Raw genomic sequence first — 10,336 nt, 5'->3', positions numbered from 1 at the left:
CCCATTAACCCGACCCTGAATAGAGGATTGCAGACCTGGCATTTACAAGCGTCACAATTGGGAGAGGATTAATCTATCCTACGCCACTAGGTTCAGGGATGGGGCTCACAGGGGGCGTCATGACTACTGTATTTCTTTTCCTATCTCTTCGACCCCTTGCAATTCTATAAAATATCTATATGAATACAGACGTCCACTGCGTAAACGCATAAGCACCCTATGATAAAGATTATAACAAAATTCCCCAAAACAATGCTACTAATCCCAAGACATTTCCCGAGAATTTCTGAAAGAAAACAGATCACAAAGCTATTTCCCAGGAATTTCTGAAAGAAAACGGAACACAAAGATATTTCCCGAGAATTTCTGAAAGAAAACGGAATTAGCACAAAGAGAGAAAAAATTCTAGATGAGAATTCGGAGTTGAACACAGTTTCCTTTAATGAAAGGAAAATAAAAGATTAGCAAACCACTCACCCTGGTAATAATCGACTAACGACTCGTGATAACTACACTTCACTGCCCAAACTGAAATGAATAAGAAAATTGTACTTAGCTTTATATGGTTCTGTGTGATGTCGTCATATCCTCTCTCTCTCTTGATGTTTGGGTGAATGTTTCGGTCCAATTTCCGTTGAATGTAGTGCTTCCTGGATATGTTTTGTAAGCGTTGAACGTCAGTCCTTGGGTTTCCTAGGATGTTGATTGAAGATCCAGTTCATCAGTTTGTATGTATAACATTCATTAAATGTTTTATTCTTCGATGGACTATGATACTTAGTCAAAATTGTAGATTCATTACTGTTGATTTCTTGAAGATCTTTCTCTGGTTTTTACAGCTTTATTGTTGATTTCTTGAAGATCTTCCTCTAATTCTTAGAGTCTTATTGTTGATTTCTTGAAGATCTTTCTCTGATTCTTAGAGTTTTATCGCTGCCACCATTTATTAGTGTGCTACTGTTATTAACACACATTGAGTATGTGTTGTTTGAGATGTTGAGTCTTGAAATAAAGTCAAGCATGTTAACTTTAAAATGGTTTATTCTCTAAAAACAACAGTGTTAACATCTCCATCACAGGAGTATAGCTGGTTTGGTCGGATGACCAATTCAGGTGAAGTATAGATAAGAACTGCCTAAAAATATCGATATCACAGATATCGTATATTTAGTTATCTCAGCATTTAAACATAATATGTAAACTTTACATTAGTCTAGGAAGACACCTGCATCCGGTGGCGACACAATCTTTCACACGGTATGCATTTGTATTTATGCTTCAAAAAAATGTTACATTGCTGAGAGATGCAAAATGCATCCTGTTATGATTTTGTCTGACTACAGCCAATCTCACCCTAGCTTCTTCTTCCACAATGACATATTACATCATGTGTTTTAAACATATAATAACTAACTATTACAGATGTATATCAACCTGGCGACTGGTTGGAAAAAGACTCTGATTTAGATATGCCTTTCCAGAGAAGGCTAAACCCTCCAATGAAGCTTGTAGCTGAATCAAAGGGGGTTACATGGAATTATTTCAGAATAGGCAAATATATCTCGTTTGGAAAAAATAGTTTCCTTATCCATGCCAGATCAAGCATACAATCTGTAATACTTTCCAACCTAAAAACAACCAATGATGATATTAAGTTAGACGTCAAACCCCAACTAAATTTTAGTTACTGATGGTGAGTAGTTTGCAACAGAGATCTGTGTGAATTCAAAGAGGAGATACTGGCCATGTGTCCACTAAATGTATGGAAAGTTCACAAAATCCCAGGTACATCCTTCCAGGATACTGATGTACCTTTCCATATTGGTTTTAATTCTAGTAACCTTTTAGTTTCAATTATTGGTCTAAACGGTATAACAGTTCAAATTTGCTGTGTTTTGGCACACGTAGGTGTGTCTGGAAATGAAGAGGCAGATTCACGGGCAAAGAGTGCTGCAGCCAAGTTGCTACCAAGAAGGTATCCCATTCTCTGTAATGACTTTTTACAAGCAATTAAAAATTTTATTTATAACAATTGGCAACAGCATTGGGATAGCTTAACGGAAAATAAGATGAGAGAAATTGCGATTTTCATATCCCCTTGGAGGTATAATGGGATACCCCGATAATAGGAGACTACTTTTTGTCGTCTCCGCATTGGTCACACTCAGATGACACATCAGTTTCTACTGGCTGGCCAACACCAACAATATTGTGACGACTGTTTGATACCCTTGAAAGTGAGGCATTTGTTGACTGAATGCCCCCCTTATAGCACAGAATGAAATAGATATCTGTTTGAGGCTTGGGGTGAAGATGGCAGGTTCATCCTTGCCAAGATCCTTGACATGTGTCATACAATGCTAGTGGTATTTTTAAATTTATATCAGAAGCAGGTCTTCTTAAAGCTATTTAGGTTTTATATCATATTTACTTTTCTGGTTTTAATTGAATATTCTTTTAATCTTTGTTTATAACAAACAGTATTGGCGTCTATGATTTTCAATGTCTAGATGCCAGAAAACTTCAAATCATTCTTTCATTCATTGAGCTTCCTCTTCTGGCTAGAGCCAAATTTGGAGGGTATCAATTTAAACTGTTTGGCCATCAGTTAGGGGTGGATGAACTTCTGGACAGTGATATACCTTGGAAGGTGAGAAACAAGTTCAGAGGCATCATACCTTCGTGCTCATTGTTCCCACACAAATATAAATCTAAGTAAGACTCAGTTTTATATTGTTAATAACAATAAAAATTACTTGAAAATTTGTAATTTTTTTTCTATTTCTCGTGGCAATCAGGAGTCTTTTGGCTCAAGTCTGAAGCATATATCTGACCCTGTTAGTTACATAAACAATGGCATCGGTTCTTCATTCATCTCTTGCCAGCTTGAAAGTCTGTCTTCAGAGCAGCTCTTTGCCTAAAGAAACTTGTTCACGTCAAACAGAGTCACAGTACTGAGGAGAGGAGTGTAATCCATCCCTGGTTCATTTGGAATGGCATAACTGTCATCTTCATCTCAAACTACCTAGTTAAGGGTAGTGCTCAGGATACCGGGGGGGGGGTTGTCATTGACGCCATTTGATTGGAAACTGAGCTCCTTGCCTTTTGTCTTCCTAGATAGTGTAATATAAAATACCTTTTTCTTTCTTTAAAAGGCAGGACTGTGCCGCAGTCAAGTAATGTTATTTTGGAATCTTTTCGAACTTAAATTAGTTTTCTGTTTCCTAACTGATTTTCATAATTGAAAAACCCTTTTGAAGATACTTTCCTTCGGAAAACCTTGCTGAACAGTTTTTCTTATCCATCCAGGCATCCTTCAATTAAAATCTCTTCTGCTCTAATCTTATTGGAACCAGAAGGTCCTGAAAGTCCCTGTGATGAACCTGGACCATCAAATATTATCCTTACTTTCCAGGATGCTGATGTGCCTTTCCACATAGACATAGAAAATGAAAGGATTAAAATTTCCACCACTGCAATGTTTTAATTGCTTTCGATTTGGACATCCTTCCAAGGTTTGTAGGAAGGAAAAAATGTGTAATACTTGCTTCAATCTTTACCATGGAGAATGTACACTCGAGGCAAGGTGCTTGAACTGCAACTCTAATCATAAATCTATTGATAGGAGCTGCCAGCTATGTAAGTTAGAAGAAGCTGCCCTTAATAAATCCAGTATTGAGCATGTAAACATAGGGCATGCCATGCGACTATTAAATAAATCAACTAGCTATGAGAAGATATTGAAAACAGGAGGGAAAGCTCCTTAGGAGACATCTAACCCACCAATTACTGTAACTAGATCCCGCAAAAGAAACTCAATCTACTGATAAAAGTACTGCATGAGGAGACAAGAATATCTCATAAAAATTTACCACTGTGTATTAACAATGAGGCATTATCCCCCACTATCCAACCTTTATCCCTATTACAAAGGACGTACTAACCTCTCTCAGGCAGTGTCCTTTCCTGATTTGATGGAGGTTTCACTTTAAAAAGTTATCAGGTGCACCTGAAGTGGGGAAGATGCTAAACCCTGTGTACAGTGTATCACACACGCTCGTGTGCTGTAACGTTATTTCTGTTTTTTGTATATCATCATTGCTCTCCCCTCGCATTGATAACCTCTTTATGCTGTATATGCATGTCTCATTATGCTTAAATTTTTGTGCCATTCTTGACTGGAATGGGTTATATATATGCTCGTGCTCGATCCAAATAAAGTTAGTTGCATTCGCTCCAATTTTCAGTTAATACCTAACTGGTGCATCAGCACATTTGTGACCATTGGAGTGTCCAGCTCCCTCCTGCTTTCCCCCACATTGCTATGTGTTATTGTTTGATGATATCACCCTCAGACACTGACTTTACTATCAACGTTGCCCCTGAAACTACTATCCCTCGCCAGTGGAGAAGCATTCACCTGCTTCTAGCATGCTGAAGTCCAGTTTTGCATTAAGGGCATGAATCAGTCAAGTACTAAAGCAGATTACGTTCTTGCGGCGATCACCAAGGACACTTTCCCGAGAATCTCTTATTGGCTGTGTGAGCAAGGGTACACTCAATTAACGTACGACACCTTCAAATCCTACCTCCTTGAGCAGTACTCGCCAAAGCCAGCTGCCCGTATGATGAAACTGTTTCAGTTCTTTCATTATCTATTGGGTAAGAAAAAGCTTTGCTCGCCCTCAAGGAAATGACCAGTCTCGATTGTGTTTAACTTGCCGTAGATGTCTCGTCTTGTGAATTGAATCTACTGCATGTCCTTTTGGTACAGCTCCTACCCAAACCTGTACGTGTTGCCATCCCTGATGTCGATATTTTTCCCATGAAGGACATGATGAACAATGTCGACACCCTTATGGACAGCCACTTCACCACCTTCAAGTCCTCTATTAATGCCTACACTCCTGACAAAGTAGAGAACTATTCATCATCTACTGAAACTGACGTGAATGCAGTAGGACACAGACGCCCACCCGTGACGTGCCGGAGCGACGACAAAACTGGCCACCACTCACTTACGCCCCAACCAACTGGGATAGATTTTGTGAGCTAAGCAAAATTGGAGGGAATGCAGTACAGTTTAAAAGTGTTGATGATGCCATAGACTTAATGAATGAAATCTACCATACAGCAGGAGTCTATTTATTTCCCAAAACTGCAGGGTTATTCAAAAGCTGACCACTTCCTTGCTGATCTTTAGAACTAAATTTCTTGTTCAGACCCACAAGAAAATAATTGACTCGATTGCATAGACACCATAAAGAGGAGAATTTGATAATATAAAAAGAAATATAGAGCACAGTTCCATCGTGCCATGAAAGAAGCCAGGTGCCTCTCTTGGATAACATTTGTTTCCTCAGGCAACAGTAGAACACTATAATCTTGTGTATGGAGGAAAGTAAAAAAGACAGCAGGCAAATTCATCCCCAACCCACCACCTGTGTTGAAGTGGAAGGGTCAGTATGTGACTGGAGCAACTGAGGTTAGCAAGTCCTTGGCTGATCATTGTTCCAATGTATCATGCAAGTGTGACACAGCTCCTAGTCACTACTATAGAAGCATAGAAGAATGGAAAATCCTAAATTTTCCAAAAAACAAAACAAAAAAGGAGGAATCTTACAATGCTCCTTTTAGTGAAATGTACCTGTTAATAATACTAAGTTATTTATTGTAAGCATTATTAACAGAATATGGCATGATCACAATCATCCAAGTATTTGGGAACTACCCATTATTTTAGCCTTTTAAAAACCTGGTAAGGATAAGTTTTTAGCAGCAACCTATCGACCCATTGCATTGACATCTTGTTTATGTAAGATCATGGAAAAGATGGTCAATGCAAGACTAGTGTGGTACCTGGAGAGGATATGTATTTTATCGCGTATCCAATGTGGATTTAGGAAGCTTCCCTCATAGACTGACGTGTTGGTACGACTTGAGTCCTCTATTTTTGAAAACTTTGCTTTGAAACAGCACCATGTAACAATCTTTTTTTTTTTCCTTGAAAATACATATGATACTGCATGGAGATATGGTATACTTAAAACCTTTCCTAGATTGGGATTAATAGGAGCGCTACCATTGTTCATTCTATTATTAGTTTCACATAGATTAGTTCAAGTGAGGGTGGGGGAAACTGTCAGAGAGGAAATGTCAGGAAGGAGTTCCCCATGGTCGTGTGCTAAGTGTAAACCCATTTTCACTAGCCATAAATGGGATATTCTCTGTCATTCCCCAAGATATTCTCTCAACACTATTTATAGATAATCTCTCCATATCACTTGCTGGAGCTACAATGGCAATGGTTGAGAGAAAACTACAACTGAATTGTCAGATTTATTCTGTGGGCTAATATGAATGGATTTAAGTTTTTGACAAGCAAAACTGTTGTTGTACATTTTTGCCGTATTTGGGAGGTATATCCAGACCCCGATATGTACAGTACATTCAATGGATCCTGTGTGTAAGTGAAGCTAGGTTTTTATGATTGATATTTAATTGAAGGCTGACTTGGGTTCCCCACTTAAAAAAATTAGAAGTAAATTGTCTTGATACTCAGAAGTTTTAAAATGTTTTGTCCCATTCATCATGGGAGGCAGACCACAAAACTATTTTGAGGTTATACAAAGCTTTAATTAAAAGATAAAAAAAAGTTATGAGTTTGAAATATAATCCTCAGCCACCCCAAGCTAATAAAAATTTTAGATTCTATACACCATACGGATATCAGATTGGCAACAGAAGCATTTAGAACTTTGCCTTTCCCAAGCCTCCTGGTTGACACTGCAGAATTACTGTTAGACCTTGACCTTCTATTATTCGGTATTGATTTAGGTTTCCAAGACTTTGTAATTTTTTAGCCTATCAGACTGCACTCCTAGTAAGACATTGTAGATATTTAGAGTTGCACCCAAAATCTCCTGAACCTTATGGGTTCCGTGTAAAACAATTACTAGACAGTCGTGATATGGTTAGAATTAACACACTTTCATTCAAGATATCATCAACCACATGCCTGACTTGAAAGCCAGGTGTCTTTTTATGGAACATGTTTCAGAACATAGGGGAAAAAAAGAGAAAAGAGGGACAAAAATGAACTCATGTTTTCTATGAAAACTTTTTTTTTCTTATTTTCAGTTGAGATAGACAGAAGACTTGTAAGTTTTATCTGACAGCAGGATGGACCACCACAATCTCTTTTCAGTGGAAGACCCTCTTAACGAGAGCATACCTTGACGTGGTCATATGGTTTCTTCATATTGTTGAAGAATTGTGACGGGCAAGAGGGCTCTTGAACTTGGGGAAATTGCTGCCCAACTTCGAATCTATATTTCTCTCACTTTCCTCTATTTCTTCTGCTCAATATTATTTCGACCTTCTCCTGATTTTATCAAATTGCTTTTGTCTTGCTGTCCTAACTCTAAGTATTATTTCTCTAAAGTGTATATATATATATACATATATATATATATATATATATATATATATATATATATATATATATATATATATATATATATATATATATATATATATATTGTATATATATATATATATATATATATGTATATATATATGTGTGTGTGTGTGTGTGTGTAGATGTATGCATATATATCCATATATATATATATATAATATTTTGTTTGTTCATTTGCTTATTTATTTATTTATATTTCATTTAAATGGCGTGGATATTTCCACATTCGTTATTACTGCCTGCTTAGATGAATGGGAGAAGGGATCACGGTTGGGAGGTATTTGCATTCAAAGCTATATATGATAGTATTGGATGATGTCAGCCATCCTGAAGATGGTTTGGACCTTTTTGGCGGAACTACTCTCAAGGGTTGGGTCATTGGAATACAGGGGGATCCAATCCTTGAGGTGGGACTCTTGGTTTCTGGCCAGAAGCCAGTGATTACAGATATGGGGAGGATGATTCCATATTTTCTTACTCAGTCCTAGCAAGTGGGTTTAGCTTACACCTGTGCCTCTATATCTGTTTTGGTGCTTTCATTCGGGTAGGGTATGGAGTGGACCATCTGGAAGTACACTCTCATTGTGCCGATAGTGGTGAATGCAAATTTCCTTTCCAACGAATGATACTTTCTTAAAATTCTCAAGCAGGTAAAACAAGACAACCAGCAAAAAACTTGAAAAAATCCCACCCTTAACTATGAACCCTTCAAACACTGACTCCCCATCCCCTGGATATGCTGACCCCTATCCCCTGGATACGCTGACTCCTCATCCCCTGGATTTGCTGACTCCTCATCCCCTGGATTTGCTGACTCCTCATCCCCTGGATTTGCTGACTCCTCATCCCCTGGATTTGCTGACTCCTCATCCCCTGGATATGCTGACTCCCCATCCCCTGGATATGCTGACCCCTATCCCCTGGATACGCTGACTCCTCATCCCCTGGATATGCTGACTCCTCATCCCCTGGATATGCTGACTCCTCATCCCCTGGATTTGCTGACTCCCCCCGGCACTGTTGATGACCTCTGATAGGTTGAATAGGGAAAGTTCTGTTGATGACCTCGGGAAAGGACCAGTCCACTGATATTCCAAAATAAAGTAATTTTGGTAACACGAGGAAACTGAATCCGTAATGATACCCAAATTCCAATAGAGACAAAGTATGATGATCTATATAAAGAATTTGAGTGCTATGGATGTATAAAAGAATAAGGATGAAACTTCAAGATGAATAATATAAAAATGAATACCTTTAATGTCACAGCTGCTCTCTGCGATAAGGTACCAAAGGATTTGAATGTATGTAGGCCTGCCGATTGGATGGAAAAAGACGAGGACTTAGTTATTGTTTCCCAGAGAAAGCCAAAACCACCAATGTGGCTTATAGCTGAGTCAAAGGGGTTACAGTGAATTATTCTAAAATATGCAAATTAATTCAGAAAAAAGTAGGAATTACTGCACCAGGCGATATATCTCGTTTTGGAAAAAATAGTTTATTTATCCATACCAAATTAAGTACACAGTCTGTAATACTGTCCAACATAAAAACAACTAATGATGATATTAAGTTAGATGTCAAACCCCTCCTAAATTTTAGCCACGGAAGGGGAGTAGTTTTTAAGAGATCTGTATGAATTTACAGAGGAGGAGATACTAGCCATGTGTTCACTAAATATATGGAAAGCTCACAAGATCCCAGGAACATCAATGATAATCCTTACCAGGATGCTGATGTACCTTTCCATGTTGTTATTGAAAACGAAATGATTAAAGTAAGACCATTCAAGCAGAAGCCACAGCAATGCTTTAATTGTTTTAAATTTGGGCACACGTCTAAAGTTTGCAAAAATGAGAAAATGTTTGCTATTTGCTCGAAATCTTACCCTGGAGAGTGTGCACATGGAGCCAGATGTTTGAATTGCCACTCGAATCATAAATCCACAGACAAGAGCTGCGAGCTGTTTAAGTTAGAGGAAGCTGCCCTCAACAAATCGAATTTAGAACATATAAGTGTTGGACATGCCAAAAAACTATTAAATAAATCAAACACCTATACTAAGGCATTAAAATCAAACCAACTGCCAATAGCTCTAGAAAAAGAAATATACCATCAGATAAAATGTCAAATGATGAGGTAAGCATATCTCTTTAGGTTTTACCACATTTTATTAACACTAGGGCATTGCCCATTTCTGTACAGCCTTCGTCCCCCATCAGACAACTAGTATAAACCTCTCAGGCCATTTCATTGCCTGATTTGATGGAGGTTCCACTTAAGATGCACCTGTTGTGGTAAAGGTGCAAAAACCTAGAACCCCACCATATATTAATCGTAAAAGAGAGAAACCTCCATCTCTCTCTCCCCCTCCATTAGAAACATTAAAGTTATGACATCAAATAAATTTGATATTTTGTCTGTATGTTTTTAAGAAACCAGAAGATAAACTGAATAAATCAGAAATTCAAATTGAGCTCTACCATCCGCCTCAACAAATAGATAAAAAGGACAAAGAAAAACCCCAACCGTAAAACCCAGCATATCAAGACCATTTCTGAAAAAACCTACAGATAATAATGTTAGATTAAAAACTACTAGTGGGAAGACCTCATCCAACAGGTCTTCTAGAAATAATCCATAGTTTTCTCCTTCCTTGTGCAATGAAATCGCCAGGTTTTAAGGGCCAAATATGAAGAACTCAAGCTCCTAATTCATGAACATTGCCCCCATAATTGTATGTCGACTGGAAAGTAAGCTTGATGCTAACACTACTAGTCCTCGATAGTATATCAGCTATAGAACAACATATAATCAACAAGCAGGGAGCCCCGGGGAAGTCTCATGTACGTTCGT

The sequence above is a fragment of the Palaemon carinicauda genome, chromosome 25 (genome assembly GCF_036898095.1).
Source record: "Palaemon carinicauda isolate YSFRI2023 chromosome 25, ASM3689809v2, whole genome shotgun sequence".
Classification (NCBI taxonomy): domain Eukaryota; kingdom Metazoa; phylum Arthropoda; class Malacostraca; order Decapoda; family Palaemonidae; genus Palaemon; species Palaemon carinicauda.
This window is presented reverse-complemented; position numbering follows the sequence as displayed.